Here is a 23,425-nt window from a genome sequence, read left to right on the forward strand (position 1 = left end):
AAAACAGCTAAAGAAAAAAAATTACTGTTTCAAAGAAAACGTAGGCAGCCTAAATTTGATCTTAAAAAGGTCAACATTTTATTTGTGTATGAAACTAAATGTAGGTACTTGCTCAGTGTATGTTAATTGCCCTCTTTTTTTTTGACATTACTATACAAAATCATTAAGTGTTGGGGGTTTTTTGGATACCAAATTTTCTAGAGATCTTAACGAATTTACAATTTTTATTTTCCCCAGTGTTACCTGTATTTAGTATTACTGATCCACATTTGAAAATATTTTGATGCCTATTTATTTTAATGTAAGTTTTTAATCATAATGTATGATGTAGTAATTAGTTTCAGTAAAACATGATTTTGTACTTTTTATACTTTCATATAAATTAGTACTTTTTGAAGAAAAGAAATGTTTTTTTTTTTTTTTTTTTTTAAGAATGTGTTGTTTTTTTTATTAATCAGATAGAAAAATTTGATTTTATGTTGATGTGTGATAAACCTTAGATTAATTATGTGATTCATCTAATTTAAGTTTTATTTTTACTGATTGCAAGCGGTGGTTTGCTCACTGATACACAATGATTATCTCAAAACAATCATTGACAATGCCAGGTCTGAGTGTGCGATTCAAAAGGAAAGAAAAACATTATTTTACAAATCTTAATGATTGTAGTTTTCTTTCCTACTGGAATCATTTGTTTGTTGTTACACAATTTGTATACATGTAATGTGTATACATGATAATGATTAGCACATCAGTCCGTGAAATAATTATATTATTCATATTTCAAGTGTTTTTGGGTGCTTAATTCTAAGGTAGAGAAATTAAGTACATATTAGGCAGTTTCAGCCAGTAAAAAAATTTTTCAGTCTGAATGTCCTCAACGTAAACTTGGTTGGGTAGAACATCGTGTACGTCTCAGTGAATCAGACAGCCGAACCAGAGATGCTAACAAAGTTGGCTAGTATCTATGGAGATGTCAGTTCACGTGCCTGCAGGAAGTTTTTGATTGGTCAGGGCTTGAGCAATGACCCACTATACAACCAAAAAGTCACTACTCGACAGCTAAATAAATTTAAATGAGATTCCACATCCTTACAAAATTCCAAACAGTAAATTATACTGTGCAATTCATCATCAACTTTTTTGCATCCTGTGGGCCGTGTCAGCAAAATAAAATGCCTTCATCTGTCCCTTCACTGTTCCTCATATTTCACTTTATTCCAGTCTTCTCCTCTTTCATGCATTCCTTTAACTATCTTCTCTTTCCATCTCCTCCTCGGTCTTCCATGGGGTCTTCTTCCTGTGTACTTTAAATCCATCATTTTCCTAGGCATCCTCTATTTTCCCAGTCTCTGGACATGCTTGTACCATCTCATTGGATGGGTAAAGAGAGGCTGCCTAGGAAATGTCAGTGTCTGGCCGGGGTTTTCTCGCTACGGGAAAGAGTGGACCGTACAGCCAGCGACTCAACGCAGAGTTTCGAGTTTCGGGCGGCAAGGTCCGATGGCTTTGGGCGGAGAGCCTGTAGGAGGGTGTTGAGCCCCCCAGTAGAGGAAATGCTACTGGAAACTCAGCATGTTGGGAGGGATGGCAGCTCCCACCGTTACTGGCGCGAGGCTGAAGGCAGGCTCACGTTCAAATAGTGGCAGGCATGGACGAGGAATCTTTAATGGCTGCTACACTGCTTGGGCCACAGCCCCACCAGACTGTTGTAGGGCGCAACAGACCCAGTAGGCCGGTGACCAAAATTACAATTCCACTCGAGAAAATAACGTGGGATGTCAAATGGATAAACTTTTTTAATTGCTGTAGATGAGTTATGATTGTACAAACGTAATGCTCAAGATGGAACAAATTCAGGAAAAAGAAGGGTTTATTTAAAGATTGGCCACCCCTGAAGTTGATGATATACTATTAGATACATATTTATATCATACAATAGGTGTATTGCTGCTGAAAAGAATGATAAAACTTACCCAGGATCTTTAGAAGGAAAAGGCCTGATTTTCCAAATGTGAAGAGAATGTGAACACAACACCAAGTCCCCGAGAGCGAGATGAGAATGGCTTTTATTAATGACAAAATGCTTTTCCAATGGTATACATGTGTCAGAGTTGTTAACTAAATTTAATTTTGTGAAAAAATAATTTCCTTATGGTTGATGAAACTGTGTGCTTCAGTAGTCACAATGTATTTAATTTGTCAGATAAATGTGTGTAGACAAACAATGAATGCATAACTTATTTAAAGTATATTTGCTTTCAATTTTGCACTGCATTTCATTGCATGGTATGAGGCAATTCCATATGGTCATTTTCCACTAAAAGTGACCACCTGATTGGTTGAAAGGGAAGCAGAAGGGAGTTGGACAGAGTAAAATTTAATATCTTTAATGTATGTTCCCAGATGGTTTGTTCTCCAGTGTCTTCCATCACCATCAGTTGTGCAGCAGTATGGCTGTTACTTTAGTTTTTATGTTAATTAGAGTGTTCCATCATTCTCACTGATATCAGGCTGTTGTTAATGCTATATGAAGGTCTCTGCATTCAAATAATTCAGTTGGTGGATAGGAAAAGAAATACTTTTATGGTATGTGTAGGGAATGGCAGAAGTTAATTGGCAAAGCTTTAATGGTTAGGCATATTTCATGGCGATCAGTGACAAAATTTGCAATTGAGGTAAGGGTTAAGGCCCCCACACAAGATCAGTACAGCTCCCAGTTTGGACTGCCAGTTGAGCCTGAAATGAGGCCTTGTGCGCACACGATCAGTCCAGGCGCTCAGTTTGAAATGAACAGTCTGAACACAACTAGTCTTGTGGTTGCAGTTGCTGTCGTATGTATCGCTTCATCCTAGAATATGGAAGAATCTTTGGATAAGGCAATTGTAGTTTTGCACTTTTAGTTAGAAAAAGGAAAGGAAAAAAATAGCAAATCAAAGAGTATACAACTATGTCTGCCACACACTTAGTAGCGGATGGACTGATGGTTGGAACTGGTGAGACGCTGTTCCTATAAGTGGCATTTCAGACTGAGGGCTGTCGATCTCACAGTCCAATTTGATGGTTAAGCCATTAGACAATTTGGACTATTCATTCCTAACTGAGCACCTGGACTGATTGAGAGTGCAGAGGGTCTGAATTCAGTCCAAATTGTCAGTTTGGACTGAGCAGTCCGAACTGGAAGCTGGACCAATCGTGTTGGGGGGGGGGGGGGGGGGGGGGGGGGGCGTTAAGTTACAACCGATAAGTCCAAAGTGAAATGTTAAAAGTGAATCCAGAAATGGCCGTCTTCCTCTATACATGTATAATATTGTGTACATTTTTCTTGATCATTTTAGAAATACAAAAAAGCTATAAACATTAACTTGTTATATTTCTGTATATGTAAAACGCAATTTTTAAAACTCTGCCTTTACTAATGTCTTCTGCACATCGACTATTTTTAATTTGTGGGTGTTAAGGTTAGGTGAGGCCGATAGGAGTTAAAATTCCTGCGACGTTAAGTTGTGCAAAGTAGCCAGTTAAAGGTTATAAAATCCTCTAATCTCGAGCTGAAAACGAGATATCAAATATGTATTGTCATTCACTATTTTGGTAAGTATTATCTGGCGACTGATTTTAATCATTGTGTTCCCAACAAAACTAAAAATAGATAAATTAAACAAAATTAAATATTTTGTTTTCTTTTTTAAATATCACTAATGTAACAGTAGCCGAAAGTTTTCCATTTTTTTTATTTTTAAATTATATTTTAATTGCTTGCTTTTGTTGTGAGGCATAGTAAAATTTTATTTTATTGTTGGTACTGTGCAAGGCTAAACTGTACTGTATTTTTATCTTTGCCCTTCGCACCTTTATGAGGTAACCTAGGCCTAGATATTTCAAGATAAACATTAATTACGTCTTTGTCGTTTAATTTGCGAGTTTTGGCATCATTATTAAACGCTCGAAATCTGCATTTCAGTAGTGTATGTTTTTTTTTAAATATCAAAGCTAGTACGACGTCTTTGGTCTCGGTGGTCTTGTATATTCGGACGCGAACAGAGGTACGTGCCAGTAATGACGTAAAGTTCGCATCGTATAATCAAGTCACGGTTCATAAGAAATCAAGTGGAGAGTTGGAACTTTGCACGACTTCCGAGCAGTGGTGAAAGAGGACCGTATCGATTGCTCTTTGAATCTTCAGTGAATCACTGGTGAGTACCTGAAAGTAGATCTTCTGGCAGACAGCTTAGAATTATTTCAAATTTCCTATTATATCACATGAAATTCTTATTTTATAGTTTGGAGAGTTAAGTTTTTTTCCGGCCTAATTATATTTTGAAGAAACATTGTTATAGGTAGAACTTGTTATGTGAAAACCATGTGGTACTGATAATGCAGTCGTAACTATAGTGCTGCCAGAGATAGATTTGTATGTTGACCGACGACCTTTTTCAGCGTACTGATAACCTTAATTTTCAAACGTCACAATGTCACAATTCCTAGCATACAATTATTTTCTTGTCCGTTGTTTCATGGTAGACTTGCTTATCTTCGGTGGTTTTTGGAGTTTATTTAGGTAATAGGCCTAAGTCTGGTTTCTCGTTTCCAGCACCTTAGCAACCTATTCGTCAGTGGCGGATGCGGGGACGAATTTGGGGAAAATGTATGCGCTCCCCCCCCCCCCTCCCCCAACTCTTTAAAGATTAATATTCAAGATCTGTGAAGGCAATATGTTATTTTAGATGGTCCATGCTGAGAATGATGATGTAACTGCCCAAACCCCTAGTTGACGTAAGTTTTTTTGGTACAATTTTTTTTTTTTCAAATCCTCTTCCGAAGTAAATTCTTGTGTCCGCTACTGTTCGTGGCGCTATGGCTGCTGGCGGAACGTCTCCACAGTTCACTCAAGCCTCGCCTTTCCATTCCGTGGGTTTTCTGAAGGTGGAAACCCCCGATGTTGGGCCCCGAAGGCCTGACTGCGCCGGATTCCCAACCACTAACACCCGCCTGCCGGTCTGTAAACACAAAATATGCCATTAGTTCAAAATTATTCTAATATGCAAAACAATGTGGCCGTGTCTTTCCGTTCTCGCTAGAAATGTGTAACAGCCAACCTCGGTAAAGAGCGAATTCGTGTGTTTTCAAGTCTGACACGAAATTTACATAGAATTCTTTAAAATAATTCCGAGCGTGATAAATATACACAAATTTTGTTTTAAACTACATTTATTGGAGCGAATCACACGTAGTTTCCGCACCAGCCGCTAGATTTCTCTGCCACAGAATCTACGTATACTATCGGATCATTCGATTTGCAGACCTAAATTTTAACGTCTACAATGAAACTGCTCCGATAAAAGAAAAAAAAGGAAACCATATGAAACAAATACTAAACCCCGATTTTGGACATGATTTACGACAAGGAATTTTATTAAAATACTGCCCATCTTGTTAAAATTCATTAAACAGTTTAAACTATAAGTGTCCCTTTGGCTTTGTTAACTATGGTTCGCGCCATCTGTCACAGGTGGCAGCACCGGGGTTGTTACACATGTCCGCTCCGTTCACGAAATAACTCCTACCAAATACCGTCTACCGAAAGCTAAGATATAAATAAACATCTCCTTTTTGCCACCGCTTTAGATACCCACCTAGCAAAGTCACAAGTAGGCCCGAGTGTGACTACGAATGTGGAGTGTAGAGATGCTATGCAAGGTGTCCTTGCTACTCTTGTGATTTGAGGTAAAGAGGTAAGTGAGTTACTGTTCCGTTTTATTCATTGCAAAAAAATTTAATAACCGGTGTTACTTTTTTATTTAAATATTGTATGCAGGAGCGGATCCAGGATTGTCTTCTGGGGTAATTATCCAGTGTATATTTTACACTGCTGGGGGGGGGGGGGGGGGGGGGAAAGCCCGGCCAAGTAGCCTACTCGGCTTCGGGGACGTACCACAACGCCGAAATACACTAATGCCGAAAAATGTCATTGCAGGACTGCCACAAAGGTTAGGTTAGGTTATGTTAGGCTAGGCTAGGCTAGGCTAGGCTAGGCTAGGCTAGGCTAGGCTAGGCTAGGCTAGGTTAGGTTAGGTTAGGCTAAGTTAGGTTAGGCTAGACTAGGATAGGCTAAGTTAGGTTTGGTTATATTACGCTAGGTTAGGTAAGGTTAGGTTTGATTGTGGTATTTCGGCGTTAAGGTACATTTAAGAAACACACACAAATTCATTAAGTTGTTATTTAGGCGTTGTGGTACACAGCACTTTTCTAGCTGTCGGCATTGTGGTCAATTTTGACATTCGGCGCAAAGCTGTGGGGGCGCCGAAATCGCTTGCATTGTAATTGTAATTTTTTAACTTGCATGCCAGGAATGTCTAATATGATTTACAATATAACGTCTCAACATATTTAATGAACAAGTCTGGTGATTATACGGACTACTTTATGGACATAGTGGGTTCATGCATGGAAGGTACAGTAGCACAGAAACTGTTACATGTAGGTATGTAAAATGCTTAAATAGCACCATTTTTCCGTGGGAGGGCCCCCGGACCCCCCGCTTTATTGGTGTGGTATGTGCAAGAAAAGAGAGGGGGGGGGGGGGGAGGGCCGCATGAATCCATTCATGCCCCGGGCGCCAGAGACTCTAGTTGCGGCACTGATTGAAACCCACATGGCGTTAGAAACGATTTCTTATCACAACTTATTAGAGGCTCGTTCCATATCGTTCATCTTGTAGGAAACTAGCTAAATATACAACAGGCTTGTAATCAACCTTTAGTCTGAGAGTCTCTATTCTAATTTTTAATCATAAATAAGGGTTTTTAATCTTCACCTTGTGCTGTTACTATTTTCATAATGCACAGAAAGTTATGACTTATTTTAATGATACTATTATTTATAAAGTCTTATTATTTTGATTGTTATTATTATTATTATTATGAAATTTTATTATTTAATTTGTATATTGTTCGCCCGCAAAAGTTATTTAAATATATTTTTATTAATTATGTATATCTACGAGAGCTATGCTCTATGACCTGAAATGGAATTATATGGACAGTCAATTGAGTATACCCCTCTAAGGACTAATGAACTTAACGAATAAACGATGATTTTATTCGGGGTATTACTTAAAGAAATTTTCATTGTTGGAAATTTTCGTTTTAAATTTACCGCATTTTTGTGTTTTCAATTGTATTAATAAGTGTTATTTACGGTATTTATATTGTAAATTACGCTAACCGATTTTGGTTTCGGCCAATGAGAGGCCGTGTTTTAGATGAGAGGCGTCTAGAACGTCTTAATTAATAAGGAGGTTGGTTGTATGAAGGCGTCTGATGCCGACGCAAAGGCGCGAGGCCTATTTTAAATTTGAAATATAGCTAGCTAGATTATGCCATCCGACACTCAGGATGAGCTTAAACGACGTATAAATAAATAATGTGTAAGATTATAAGGGCATATTCTGACGGATATGTTATTAGGAGTGAAAATCTGTAAGTAAAGATCTTGCATTTTGTATCGCCCATAGACATACCCAGCTGTATGTAATTTCGTCGTAAATAACTCCGATTTGACTACAAACTGATTAGTTTTCACGTAAAAGGTGTCAATTATCCTGAACTACGTCATGAATTGTTATTTCCAAGATTTAAATTATTATTTTATTTTGTGATACCCAGAGGTGAAATGGGAGTACAAGTTTCGTGTCTCTACCATATAAACTGAGTTAAGCCAAGGCAAATACGAACCCAAATATAAACATAAACAGTAATCATACTAATTATTAATTGTGCTATGATTTCAAACATTTTCTGGTATGTAAGAATGCGTCCGTAAAAAAATATCATTTGATTGATTTTCTAAACTTACACTAACGAACTTTTGTGAACGATTCATGTGTGCTACGTATTTTCCTGATGTTTTAATTTACATAAGCGCATATCCACGAGTCATGTTCAGTATCGTTAGGATTGTTTTTCTGTGATTTTTTTTTATCTAATTATATTAATATTGATTTTTATCTCTACACATATGTTAGTTGTCCCTGATGAATAGCAATTTTTATTATTAATAAAAACCTGAATTCTATCCCTATGTGTTGATATATGTTACCTAGCTACCTGTGTCCAAGAGTGTGTGTTTTATGATAAATAACATTTTTTTTGCATGTTTCTAAGGGTCAGAGTACAAGAGCATAACAGTACCATTGACACATATATATATGTCTATATATATATTTTGAAAAATAGTGACAGCCAGTGTATATCGTCCCGACAACACACACACAACAAAAGGGTCTATATATAAATAAACGAGTACTATTAATGGTACTGGCACCAGCAGTAAGAACACACCGAAGAAGTTTAGCAGCAGTATAGTATAGAAAGTGGCGCACATAAACGTGGGGCCCGAGTGTGTTGACACTGAGTTGTCACACCTTATTTCAAGTTGTCATTTGATCCTGCATAGTGTATCTAATCTAGTATAATAACATGGCACACAACCACCCCACATACTCGCTCAGGAGTCGGCGTGACAGTATGTGTGAAGACTGCGATAACACAGGGAATTCAGGAAGTGACACGGCGACATCATCAGCAGGGGGTTCACCAGGGAACACTTGTGTGGAGGGGCCTAGTGATCACTCTACCACCGTGACTGAGAGGTTAGGACGGCCCATGTCACCGGCAACAGGGGAGCAGGAGGAAAGGGAGGCCACTGTCCCTAACATCACACCATTGCCAGATAATACTTCTACATCACCTGTGACACTGGAAGCACTCATGCAATTATTACGGCAGAGTAATACTCAACTAAATGCGAAATTAGAACAGAACAATACTCAAATGGGGAGGCTTACGACTGAGTTGGGAGCGCTGAGGGATCAGACCAACTCAGGATTAAAGAGCCTGGAACACAGCATTGAGGTTAGGCTGGCCCAGCAACACGAACAGGTCCAGCAGATATCTGAGCAGGTATCACAGAACAGTAGTCGTGTGGACAGTCTGGAGACTCATGTAACATCCATACGAAACATGATCTCAAATGAACACCAGGAACAAGCTAGTGCTAGGGAGGAGGTGCGAGGACATCTCCAGCATCTCGAACATAGACTGGAGGACATGGAGGTGGCTACTGCCACACTACGAGATAGAATCGAGCACCTTAGTGTACACCCCAGTCCCAGGAGTGAGTCAGCTGACCGCCAAGCTCATGTACCGTCACACACAGCCCCTGTGTCAACTGCACCGACTGCCCCAGTAGACAGGCAACCGTACCCCAGTGAGATGTACACAATTCCACTGCTACCCATCCACAATCATCCTACCGTTCAAATGGATCTGCCCAGAGAAACCCCTGTATTGAGCCCATCCAACATTGATGCGGCCACGCTCATGCACCATCCAGCTAAGCATTGGGCAGAAGCTATGCCCAAGTTTGCTGGCAGAGCTACAGAGAACCCCATCCGTTTTCTGAAAAGATTTGAGGAATACACCTCAACCTTTCATTTGAGAGATACAGAGATACTGAAGTGTCTCAACAGCGCCCTGAAAGGACCGGCATTTTACTGGTGGGAGATGCTGAGTGCATCAACGCATAGTTACGCCCAGTTCCAGTCCCTGTTCCACAACCAGTATTGGAACATCCGAATACAGAGTCACCTCCGTGCACAGCTTCACACGGAGAAGTATGACCCAAGGAAGTGCGCGTCCTTGGAAGCGCATCTATCAGCAATGTTTGAGAAGACACGCTACTTGGATCAGCCCATGACGGATGATGAATTCATCGCGGCCATCCTCACGCAGCTTCCACTCAAGTATCAGAAGCAGTTGTCAGGCCTGCCGTACCGTGATGTGACAGAGTTCCGCGAGCGCCTTCTCAATTATGATAAACTTGAGAAAATGGACAGAGCACCCAATACCAAGGAGGAGAGTGAGAGGGTATCACAGCCCCACCGACAACAGCCAGTCCACAACTACTGGCAGAATCGCGAGGGAAAACCCAAGGAGCTCAGACAGGCAGCGGTAAACACAATGAACTGGCAGCCAAGAGGAGGAGGACCTAGCCGGAACGATCAATACCAGACAGGCTACAGGAAGACCCCCTATTACAAGAGAAAGACGTGGTGGTCCAACTCCAGGAATTACCACAGCGATGACGAAGCAAACCACCGCCGGAGGCAGGGGGACTACCGACACAACAAGCGAAGATCATTCTCGCCAGAGTCACGGCCACCCAGGGAGTCAGCAGACCGCCGCCGGAGAGCATCGTCAGAAGACGAGCTGGAGTACTGCAAGAAGTACCGCCGTACCGACGAGCCCCGCTACAACGGCAAACCTGAGGACTACCGCCCGCCATACCACTATGCCCCCAGGACTCACGAGACGAGTGGCGGCCATGCCCAGAACAGCCACCTCTCGTACAACCGGAACACACAGATTACAACATTCCCACCACCATTTGCTGCACCGTCTACATCTCAGCAGACGACGTACTACAACCAGGACCAGCAAATCAGTTGGCAGCAGAATTCAAAGCTGCTGTGTCTGAAGCAGCAGGGAACCGACAGTGGAATCGTCAAGAAGGAGCCAGATCACCAGCTCCAGGTGGACGTGCCAACACTGGCACGTTAAACTATTAAGGATCTCTGTACGATCAACCCTGAATTTATACCCCATTGTGACAAGGAGCCCGAAAGGACAAGACTACCCACAGGAGAAGAAGTGGAAGCATTCGTAAGAATGAAGCTCACAGCAGAAGCTGATGTACGAAGAAGAAGGAAACCAGCATCCAAATTGTCTAAATTTAATATCGGCGACCTTGTGCTCAAGAAAACATCTCCTGTCAGCAAGGCATGGGAGAATGTCACCAGGAAATTATTTTTGCTTTTCGACGGACCATATGTCATAACTGACATAGTTCAAGAGAACTGTTATGCTCTGGAAGACCCATCTACAGGCCGACCAGTAGGCCGGTATAATATTTCGCAGTTGAGAGCCTACAAGAAACCTGTGTCCCAGTGAACAAGTTCGACACAAGCTAGTGAAACACCTGTATAGTACGAGTATAGGTACTATAACAGCTGAGCGCAATCGGAATGTCTAGGTCAGAGCCAGGACCTGACCAGTATGAATGTGAAAGGTATTAAATGGTTACTGTGTAATTTGTTACGCCATGTGAGGCGTATTGCAACCACTGACAGGTACCTAATGTGTAGCGGAAGTGTGATATCCGCTTGGTACATTATCGTCGCGTCGATGCGGAAGTGCAATTCCCGCTTATTATTGCCTGTAGTGAGGTGAAGTGAAATGCCACCCACACAGATGTAATGAATCTTCGAATTTAATAGTGTATTATGTGTATAATATTGTTTGTCAGTTGGTCTGCGTTATTCTTCGTGTGAGTATAAGTTCACTAACAGTAATACCTGAATCTATGTAATGAGATGCGCCTATCTGTAAGTACTATCATACTAACTAGCAAAAAGAAATGTCAAGCTTGTGTGTTGTCGACTAACTTGTGTGAGAGAAGTATGGCCTAGCTGTGTAAACATGGGTGAGCACTGTTCTACAAAGCATCTAAGAAGCACATGAACACTTTGCAACTACTAGCATAATAATAATAAGGTTACCTTGAATTACTGATGTGGTTACTCCAATTTTTCCGAAGCACAACACACCACTGAATTTATTAAGAATCGCCGAGATTTTTTTTTTTGTTATTAAACACTGCTGGAGAAGAAGATGAAATAATAATAATAATAATAATAATAATAATTTTTTTTTTTTTTGCAAATTTAATACTTTTGTTCTACAAGAATTCTATGACTGAAGTAGGGCTTTGCAAACGATCTCATAGGGTTGCATTCTGCCCTGAATGCAGAGTAGAAAAGTATGCATTCCTTTCGCATACAAATCCACTCAGTATTAGAAAGCTATTTCTTTAAATTAACTTGATTTGGTTATTTTAAATAATGATATTTATGAAATGATAACGAGATATATACGAACGACTGTGACATTTATTGTGAAAAAAAAAAAACTATACAAAAGATTTTAATTTCATTCAACGTGGAACTTGAGATTTTGTTTGTTTATGTTTGTAATCGTCGAGTAGGCGAATATGATGTCAAACGAAGACCTGAAAAACTCAATGTCTAACAACTATGTCGCGGACTTAGTACACTGTTGCAGTAAATGTCAGCAGGCTGTATTATAAACAAGTACTAAGTTACTGCAAAATTGAGCCAGCCAGAAAAGAAAAATTTTTTGCAAGCTATCATGAAAGCATTTTTTTTTGTTTCACATAGATTTGTCAGGATAGAATTATCCTTTGCATCGAGATCATGAATCTCAAGTGATTTTAACAAGAAACAATTCCTATCAGAGAAATTTCTGAATGATATGAATACACAGTCAGGATCCTGCGAAGCCCGCATCGGATACCTGAAAACGAAACTAATGGTTGAGATGAGAGGGAAACTGCTATACACTTTCCAAACAGCTGTTTGCGTTATATGAGAACCCAGCTGATTACAGAAAGAAAAAAAAATACTACCTTGCGAGAAGTGGTAGAAATAAAAGTTCACCAGACACTCGAGTAAAATAAAAGAAAGAAAAAGAAAGGCCGCCTTCGCCGAGCGGTAAGCTGCGATAAAAGAGAGATAAAAGAGAAGGAAACACTGTGCGTTCCCTTTCCAAGCACAAGTTACACATGATGCGTGTACTTAAACGAAATCAAAACTATTGTTGATTTGTTTGCTAACATAAACAAATGCTTTTAATGATGTAATATATGAAATGTTCCTTGAAGTGATATTGTAAATATGATTTTATGTATATGATATGAGATGTTAGTGAGAATTATTAATTTTATCAATTGTTGATATTATGAAGTTATGAAAGATTGTGAGATGATGCTTATGGAAATGTACGAGATGCATAATGAAATTGTACATAGAATAAAACAGGTACAACCTGAAGGCATAAGGATGCTTAACAATGATGTAAACAAACCATTTCATTAACATGAAAATCAGTTTAGTTAGTTATGCTTGAATGTTATCTAGCTAATGATACCTATTGTTAAGATGTAACAATTTCACTTTGAAAGTTATTGAATGTTTAGCCTAAGTTACTATACTTATTATTTAATATCTGATGTTATTTGATCCCATTAGTTACTATTTGTTTTAATAGATTTAGTTTATACTGAACTGGCTTGTGGATAGGCTACGTTAAGCACAGAAGATGTCTTAGCCTGCCGACATTCGTGCGTTACAAGTGCACGATTCACACATGAGTGAAGAGTTTTAAGACTGTTTAATGACCGGGACACTTGTTAGTTAAAATGTACACAATACGGTTCGCAACGGCTGTGTACCTATCAGTGATGGGACCCGACGAGTGCGTCCTTGTGAGATGGCGGTTCCGCCGACACGAGCAGCACCGCAGACGTCCCGACGCCGCCTCTCACGTGTTCGTGGGGTAGGGCGGCAGCTGCAGCCGCAGTTCGCCGCGGAGCTAGGAGCCGTGGTGTCCGGTGCTGCGAGCCGCCACACGCCAAACCCGCCGACGTCTGGTGTGGAGCAGGTGTTGGTGTTGGCCGCTTTGAGGTCGGGCGCTGTCCCGATGCCTCCTCAGCCGCCGCCGGGGATGTCGTTTGCACCGCGGGTGGACGTTGATCCACTGCCGTGACGTGTCCTGGAGAACGTCACATTGTTGACTCACATGTACATACACCCGTTACAGCCATATGAGATTGCTACTTACAGTAAGTATGTCCTCCCACGTCCCTCTCAACAGGAGCGGCTCAAGGGAGTAGACGCCGTCGGAGAGCTGCAGCAGGTCCAGCAGAGAAGATTTTGCGCGGGAAAACCCGTGGACCATTCGAGCGCAGGTCTGCTAGCGGCGACGACACGATGCAAAGTGATTAAAATTGCGCGAATTGTCTGGTGTAACGGTCGAAAGGACGATAGAAAAAAAATAAATAAAAAGGAGGAGAAGAAGGAGCTCGGTCGCTCCAAGTTTTATTTTATGTGTGGTGCGCGCGCCGCTAGGCGACAAGGCTATTCGTTGTACACAGTGCGAGAGAGACGGTAAACTGCCAATCACATTGTACTGTTTTGAACAGGTCAACGATTGCAGTTCAATATGATTGACAAGGGCGGCAATTCTGTGCTGTTACTATTTTCATAATGCACAGAAAGTTATGACTTATTTTAATGATACTATTATTTATAAAGTCTTATTATTTTGATTGTTATTATTATTATTATTATGAAATTTTATTATTTAATTTGTATATTGTTCGCCCGCAAAAGTTATTTAAATATATTTTTATTAATTATGTATATCTACGAGAGCTATGCTCTATGACCTGAAATGGAATTATATGGACAGTCAATTGAGTATACCCCTCTAAGGACTAATGAACTTAACGAATAAACGATGATTTTATTCGGGGTATTACTTAAAGAAATTTTCATTGTTGGAAATTTTCGTTTTAAATTTACCGCATTTTTGTGTTTTCAATTGTATTAATAAGTGTTATTTACGGTATTTATATTGTAAATTACGCTAACCGATTTTGGTTTCGGCCAATGAGAGGCCGTGTTTTAGATGAGAGGCGTCTAGAACGTCTTAATTAATAAGGAGGTTGGTTGTATGAAGGCGTCTGATGCCGACGCAAAGGCGCGAGGCCTATTTTAAATTTGAAATATAGCTAGCTAGATTATGCCATCCGACACTCAGGATGAGCTTAAACGACGTATAAATAAATAATGTGTAAGATTATAAGGGCATATTCTGACGGATATGTTATTAGGAGTGAAAATCTGTAAGTAAAGATCTTGCATTTTGTATCGCCCATAGACATACCCAGCTGTATGTAATTTCGTCGTAAATAACTCCGATTTGACTACAAACTGATTAGTTTTCACGTAAAAGGTGTCAATTATCCTGAACTACGTCATGAATTGTTATTTCCAAGATTTAAATTATTATTTTATTTTGTGATACCCAGAGGTGAAATGGGAGTACAAGTTTCGTGTCTCTACCATATAAACTGAGTTAAGCCAAGGCAAATACGAACCCAAATATAAACATAAACAGTAATCATACTAATTATTAATTGTGCTATGATTTCAAACATTTTCTGGTATGTAAGAATGCGTCCGTAAAAAAATATCATTTGATTGATTTTCTAAACTTACACTAACGAACTTTTGTGAACGATTCATGTGTGCTACGTATTTTCCTGATGTTTTAATTTACATAAGCGCATATCCACGAGTCATGTTCAGTATCGTTAGGATTGTTTTTCTGTGATTTTTTTTTATCTAATTATATTAATATTGATTTTTATCTCTACACATATGTTAGTTGTCCCTGATGAATAGCAATTTTTATTATTAATAAAAACCTGAATTCTATCCCTATGTGTTGATATATGTTACCTAGCTACCTGTGTCCAAGAGTGTGTGTTTTATGATAAATAACATTTTTTTTGCATGTTTCTAAGGGTCAGAGTACAAGAGCATAACAGTACCATTGACACATATATATATGTCTATATATATATTTTGAAAAATAGTGACAGCCAGTGTATATCGTCCCGACAACACACACACAACAAAAGGGTCTATATATAAATAAACGAGTACTATTAATGGTACTGGCACCAGCAGTAAGAACACACCGAAGAAGTTTAGCAGCAGTATAGTATAGAAAGTGGCGCACATAAACGTGGGGCCCGAGTGTGTTGACACTGAGTTGTCACACCTTATTTCAAGTTGTCATTTGATCCTGCATAGTGTATCTAATCTAGTATAATAACATGGCACACAACCACCCCACATACTCGCTCAGGAGTCGGCGTGACAGTATGTGTGAAGACTGCGATAACACAGGGAATTCAGGAAGTGACACGGCGACATCATCAGCAGGGGGTTCACCAGGGAACACTTGTGTGGAGGGGCCTAGTGATCACTCTACCACCGTGACTGAGAGGTTAGGGCGGCCCATGTCACCGGCAACAGGGGAGCAGGAGGAAAGGGAGGCCACTGTCCCTAACATCACACCATTGCCAGATAATACTTCTACATCACCTGTGACACTGGAAGCACTCATGCAATTATTACGGCAGAGTAATACTCAACTAAATGCGAAATTAGAACAGAACAATACTCAAATGGGGAGGCTTACGACTGAGTTGGGAGCGCTGAGGGATCAGACCAACTCAGGATTAAAGAGCCTGGAACACAGCATTGAGGTTAGGCTGGCCCAGCAACACGAACAGGTCCAGCAGATATCTGAGCAGGTATCACAGAACAGTAGTCGTGTGGACAGTCTGGAGACTCATGTAACATCCATACGAAACATGATCTCAAATGAACACCAGGAACAAGCTAGTGCTAGGGAGGAGGTGCGAGGACATCTCCAGCATCTCGAACATAGACTGGAGGACATGGAGGTGGCTACTGCCACACTACGAGATAGAATCGAGCACCTTAGTGTACACCCCAGTCCCAGGAGTGAGTCAGCTGACCGCCAAGCTCATGTACTGTCACACACAGCCCCTGTGTCAACTGCACCGACTGCCCCAGTAGACAGGCAACCGTACCCCAGTGAGATGTACACAATTCCACTGCTACCCATCCACAATCATCCTACCGTTCAAATGGATCTGCCCAGAGAAACCCCTGTATTGAGCCCATCCAACATTGATGCGGCCACGCTCATGCACCATCCAGCTAAGCATTGGGCAGAAGCTATGCCCACGTTTGCTGGCAGAGCTACAGAGAACCCCATCCGTTTTCTGAAAAGATTTGAGGAATACACCTCAACCTTTCATTTGAGAGATACAGAGATACTGAAGTGTCTCAACAGCGCCCTGAAAGGACCGGCATTTTACTGGTGGGAGATGCTGAGTGCATCAACGCATAGTTACGCCCAGTTCCAGTCCCTGTTCCACAACCAGTATTGGAACATCCGAATACAGAGTCACCTCCGTGCACAGCTTCACACGGAGAAGTATGACCCAAGGAAGTGCGCGTCCTTGGAAGCGCATCTATCAGCAATGTTTGAGAAGACACGCTACTTGGATCAGCCCATGACGGATGATGAATTCATCGCGGCCATCCTCACGCAGCTTCCACTCAAGTATCAGAAGCAGTTGTCAGGCCTGCCGTACCGTGATGTGACAGAGTTCCGCGAGCGCCTTCTCAATTATGATAAACTTGAGAAAATGGACAGAGCACCCAATACCAAGGAGGAGAGTGAGAGGGTATCACAGCCCCACCGACAACAGCCAGTCCACAACTACTGGCAGAATCGCGAGGGAAAACCCAAGGAGCTCAGACAGGCAGCGGTAAACACAATGAACTGGCAGCCAAGAGGAGGAGGACCTAGCCGGAACGATCAATACCAGACAGGCTACAGGAAGACCCCCTATTACAAGAGAAAGACGTGGTGGTCCAACTCCAGGAATTACCACAGCGATGACGAAGCAAACCACCGCCGGAGGCAGGGGGACTACCGACACAACAAGCGAAGATCATTCTCGCCAGAGTCACGGCCACCCAGGGAGTCAGCAGACCGCCGCCGGAGAGCATCGTCAGAAGACGAGCTGGAGTACTGCAAGAAGTACCGCCGTACCGACGAGCCCCGCTACAACGGCAAACCTGAGGACTACCGCCCGCCATACCACTATGCCCCCAGGACTCACGAGACGAGTGGCGGCCATGCCCAGAACAGCCACCTCTCGTACAACCGGAACACACAGATTACAACATTCCCACCACCATTTGCTGCACCGTCTACATCTCAGCAGACGACGTACTACAACCAGGGACCAGCAAATCAGTTGGCAGCAGAATTCAAAGCTGCTGTGTCTGAAGCAGCAGGGAACCGACAGTGGAATCGTCAAGAAGGAGCCAGATCACCAGCTCCAGGTGGACGTGCCAACACTGGCACGTTAAACTATTAAGGATCTCTGTACGATCAACCCTGAATTTATACCCCATTGTGACAAGGAGCCCGAAAGGACAAGACTACCCACAGGAGAAGAAGTGGAAGCATTCGTAAGAATGAAGCTCACAGCAGAAGCTGATGTACGAAGAAGAAGGAAACCAGCATCCAAATTGTCTAAATTTAATATCGGCGACCTTGTGCTCAAGAAAACATCTCCTGTCAGCAAGGCATGGGAGAATGTCACCAGGAAATTATTTTTGCTTTTCGACGGACCATATGTCATAACTGACATAGTTCAAGAGAACTGTTATGCTCTGGAAGACCCATCTACAGGCCGACCAGTAGGCCGGTATAATATTTCGCAGTTGAGAGCCTACAAGAAACCTGTGTCCCAGTGAACAAGTTCGACACAAGCTAGTGAAACACCTGTATAGTACGAGTATAGGTACTATAACAGCTGAGCGCAATCGGAATGTCTAGGTCAGAGCCAGGACCTGACCAGTATGAATGTGAAAGGTATTAAATGGTTACTGTGTAATTTGTTACGCCATGTGAGGCGTATTGCAACCACTGACAGGTACCTAATGTGTAGCGGAAGTGTGATATCCGCTTGGTACATTATCGTCGCGTCGATGCGGAAGTGCAATTCCCGCTTATTATTGCCTGTAGTGAGGTGAAGTGAAATGCCACCCACACAGATGTAATGAATCTTCGAATTTAATAGTGTATTATGTGTATAATATTGTTTGTCAGTTGGTCTGCGTTATTCTTCGTGTGAGTATAAGTTCACTAACAGTAATACCTGAATCTATGTAATGAGATGCGCCTATCTGTAAGTACTATCATACTAACTAGCAAAAAGAAATGTCAAGCTTGTGTGTTGTCGACTAACTTGTGTGAGAGAAGTATGGCCTAGCTGTGTAAACATGGGTGAGCACTGTTCTACAAAGCATCTAAGAAGCACATGAACACTTTGCAACTACTAGCATAATAATAATAAGGTTACCTTGAATTACTGATGTGGTTACTCCAATTTTTCCGAAGCACAACACACCACTGAATTTATTAAGAATCGCCGAGATTTTTTTTTTTGTTATTAAACACTGCTGGAGAAGAAGATGAAATAATAATAATAATAATAATAATAATAATTTTTTTTTTTTTTTGCAAATTTAATACTTTTGTTCTACAAGAATTCTATGACTGAAGTAGGGCTTTGCAAACGATCTCATAGGGTTGCATTCTGCCCTGAATGCAGAGTAGAAAAGTATGCATTCCTTTCGCATACAAATCCACTCAGTATTAGAAAGCTATTTCTTTAAATTAACTTGATTTGGTTATTTTAAATAATGATATTTATGAAATGATAACGAGATATATACGAACGACTGTGACATTTATTGTGAAAAAAAAAAAACTATACAAAAGATTTTAATTTCATTCAACGTGGAACTTGAGATTTTGTTTGTTTATGTTTGTAATCGTCGAGTAGGCGAATATGATGTCAAACGAAGACCTGAAAAACTCAATGTCTAACAACTATGTCGCGGACTTAGTACACTGTTGCAGTAAATGTCAGCAGGCTGTATTATAAACAAGTACTAAGTTACTGCAAAATTGAGCCAGCCAGAAAAGAAAAATTTTTTGCAAGCTATCATGAAAGCATTTTTTTTTGTTTCACATAGATTTGTCAGGATAGAATTATCCTTTGCATCGAGATCATGAATCTCAAGTGATTTTAACAAGAAACAATTCCTATCAGAGAAATTTCTGAATGATATGAATACACAGTCAGGATCCTGCGAAGCCCGCATCGGATACCTGAAAACGAAACTAATGGTTGAGATGAGAGGGAAACTGCTATACACTTTCCAAACAGCTGTTTGCGTTATATGAGAACCCAGCTGATTACAGAAAGAAAAAAAAATACTACCTTGCGAGAAGTGGTAGAAATAAAAGTTCACCAGACACTCGAGTAAAATAAAAGAAAGAAAAAGAAAGGCCGCCTTCGCCGAGCGGTAAGCTGCGATAAAAGAGAGATAAAAGAGAAGGAAACACTGTGCGTTCCCTTTCCAAGCACAAGTTACACATGATGCGTGTACTTAAACGAAATCAAAACTATTGTTGATTTGTTTGCTAACATAAACAAATGCTTTTAATGATGTAATATATGAAATGTTCCTTGAAGTGATATTGTAAATATGATTTTATGTATATGATATGAGATGTTAGTGAGAATTATTAATTTTATCAATTGTTGATATTATGAAGTTATGAAAGATTGTGAGATGATGCTTATGGAAATGTACGAGATGCATAATGAAATTGTACATAGAATAAAACAGGTACAACCTGAAGGCATAAGGATGCTTAACAATGATGTAAACAAACCATTTCATTAACATGAAAATCAGTTTAGTTAGTTATGCTTGAATGTTATCTAGCTAATGATACCTATTGTTAAGATGTAACAATTTCACTTTGAAAGTTATTGAATGTTTAGCCTAAGTTACTATACTTATTATTTAATATCTGATGTTATTTGATCCCATTAGTTACTATTTGTTTTAATAGATTTAGTTTATACTGAACTGGCTTGTGGATAGGCTACGTTAAGCACAGAAGATGTCTTAGCCTGCCGACATTCGTGCGTTACAAGTGCACGATTCACACATGAGTGAAGAGTTTTAAGACTGTTTAATGACCGGGACACTTGTTAGTTAAAATGTACACAATACGGTTCGCAACGGCTGTGTACCTATCAGTGATGGGACCCGACGAGTGCGTCCTTGTGAGATGGCGGTTCCGCCGACACGAGCAGCACCGCAGACGTCCCGACGCCGCCTCTCACGTGTTCGTGGGGTAGGGCGGCAGCTGCAGCCGCAGTTCGCCGCGGAGCTAGGAGCCGTGGTGTCCGGTGCTGCGAGCCGCCACACGCCAAACCCGCCGACGTCTGGTGTGGAGCAGGTGTTGGTGTTGGCCGCTTTGAGGTCGGGCGCTGTCCCGATGCCTCCTCAGCCGCCGCCGGGGATGTCGTTTGCACCGCGGGTGGACGTTGATCCACTGCCGTGACGTGTCCTGGAGAACGTCACATTGTTGACTCACATGTACATACACCCGTTACAGCCATATGAGATTGCTACTTACAGTAAGTATGTCCTCCCACGTCCCTCTCAACAGGAGCGGCTCAAGGGAGTAGACGCCGTCGGAGAGCTGCAGCAGGTCCAGCAGAGAAGATTTTGCGCGGGAAAACCCGTGGACCATTCGAGCGCAGGTCTGCTAGCGGCGACGACACGATGCAAAGTGATTAAAATTGCGCGAATTGTCTGGTGTAACGGTCGAAAGGACGATAGAAAAAAAATAAATAAAAAGGAGGAGAAGAAGGAGCTCGGTCGCTCCAAGTTTTTTTTTATGTGTGGTGCGCGCGCCGCTAGGCGACAAGGCTATTCGTTGTACACAGTGCGAGAGAGACGGTAAACTGCCAATCACATTGTACTGTTTTGAACAGGTCAACGATTGCAGTTCAATATGATTGACAAGGGCGGCAATTCTGTGCTGTTACTATTTTCATAATGCACAGAAAGTTATGACTTATTTTAATGATACTATTATTTATAAAGTCTTATTATTTTGATTGTTATTATTATTATTATTATGAAATTTTATTATTTAATTTGTATATTGTTCGCCCGCAAAAGTTATTTAAATATATTTTTATTAATTATGTATATCTACGAGAGCTATGCTCTATGACCTGAAATGGAATTATATGGACAGTCAATTGAGTATACCCCTCTAAGGACTAATGAACTTAACGAATAAACGATGATTTTATTCGGGGTATTACTTAAAGAAATTTTCATTGTTGGAAATTTTCGTTTTAAATTTACCGCATTTTTGTGTTTTCAATTGTATTAATAAGTGTTATTTACGGTATTTATATTGTAAATTACGCTAACCGATTTTGGTTTCGGCCAATGAGAGGCCGTGTTTTAGATGAGAGGCGTCTAGAACGTCTTAATTAATAAGGAGGTTGGTTGTATGAAGGCGTCTGATGCCGACGCAAAGGCGCGAGGCCTATTTTAAATTTGAAATATAGCTAGCTAGATTATGCCATCCGACACTCAGGATGAGCTTAAACGACGTATAAATAAATAATGTGTAAGATTATAAGGGCATATTCTGACGGATATGTTATTAGGAGTGAAAATCTGTAAGTAAAGATCTTGCATTTTGTATCGCCCATAGACATACCCAGCTGTATGTAATTTCGTCGTAAATAACTCCGATTTGACTACAAACTGATTAGTTTTCACGTAAAAGGTGTCAATTATCCTGAACTACGTCATGAATTGTTATTTCCAAGATTTAAATTATTATTTTATTTTGTGATACCCAGAGGTGAAATGGGAGTACAAGTTTCGTGTCTCTACCATATAAACTGAGTTAAGCCAAGGCAAATACGAACCCAAATATAAACATAAACAGTAATCATACTAATTATTAATTGTGCTATGATTTCAAACATTTTCTGGTATGTAAGAATGCGTCCGTAAAAAAATATCATTTGATTGATTTTCTAAACTTACACTAACGAACTTTTGTGAACGATTCATGTGTGCTACGTATTTTCCTGATGTTTTAATTTACATAAGCGCATATCCACGAGTCATGTTCAGTATCGTTAGGATTGTTTTTCTGTGATTTTTTTTTATCTAATTATATTAATATTGATTTTTATCTCTACACATATGTTAGTTGTCCCTGATGAATAGCAATTTTTATTATTAATAAAAACCTGAATTCTATCCCTATGTGTTGATATATGTTACCTAGCTACCTGTGTCCAAGAGTGTGTGTTTTATGATAAATAACATTTTTTTTTGCATGTTTCTAAGGGTCAGAGTACAAGAGCATAACAGTACCATTGACACATATATATATGTCTATATATATATTTTGAAAAATAGTGACAGCCAGTGTATATCGTCCCGACAACACACACACAACAAAAGGGTCTATATATAAATAAACGAGTACTATTAATGGTACTGGCACCAGCAGTAAGAACACACCGAAGAAGTTTAGCAGCAGTATAGTATAACCTCCTTGTTCGTATTACTTAAAATCAAAGATAAACAATGATAAACAGCTTTAACACGCATTTTAACTTGGCGCCGTTAAGATTCACATTCAATCGGTGTGCAATTATGAACTATGACATTAAAACATTTACAAAATGAACAGAAATGTACAGGAAATGGCCAATTTAGCCTGAAGAGTTCATATTTAGTCCTTTCCAACTGGTATTTTAACCGCAAAATAATCCATGGTACAATATTAATTAAGTCTATAAGAGCTGGGTTAAACTACCATGAATAATCCAAAGAGCATGTATACATAGAGTATCCCAGTTTGCATATCGAAATGCTGTCTTTCCAGTCGGTGGCTGTGAATAAAATTAA

The 23,425-nt window shown here is 40.3% G+C and overlaps 1 protein-coding gene across 1 annotated transcript in view; it reads left to right on the top strand.

The window, feature by feature from the left end:
• The first annotated feature begins 3,802 nt into the window (after nucleotides 1–3,802).
• Nucleotides 3,803–23,425, top strand: part of LOC134532544 (NADPH--cytochrome P450 reductase) — a 99,584-nt gene continuing 79,961 nt past the window's right edge. Inside the window, exon 1 of the mRNA XM_063369044.1 lies at nucleotides 3,803–4,196. The gene's annotated coding sequence lies outside the window, so the exon portion shown is untranslated. The remainder of the gene's footprint in view (nucleotides 4,197–23,425) is intronic.

Source organism: Bacillus rossius, chromosome 6 (genome assembly GCF_032445375.1).
Source record: "Bacillus rossius redtenbacheri isolate Brsri chromosome 6, Brsri_v3, whole genome shotgun sequence".
Classification (NCBI taxonomy): Eukaryota; Metazoa; Arthropoda; class Insecta; order Phasmatodea; family Bacillidae; genus Bacillus; species Bacillus rossius.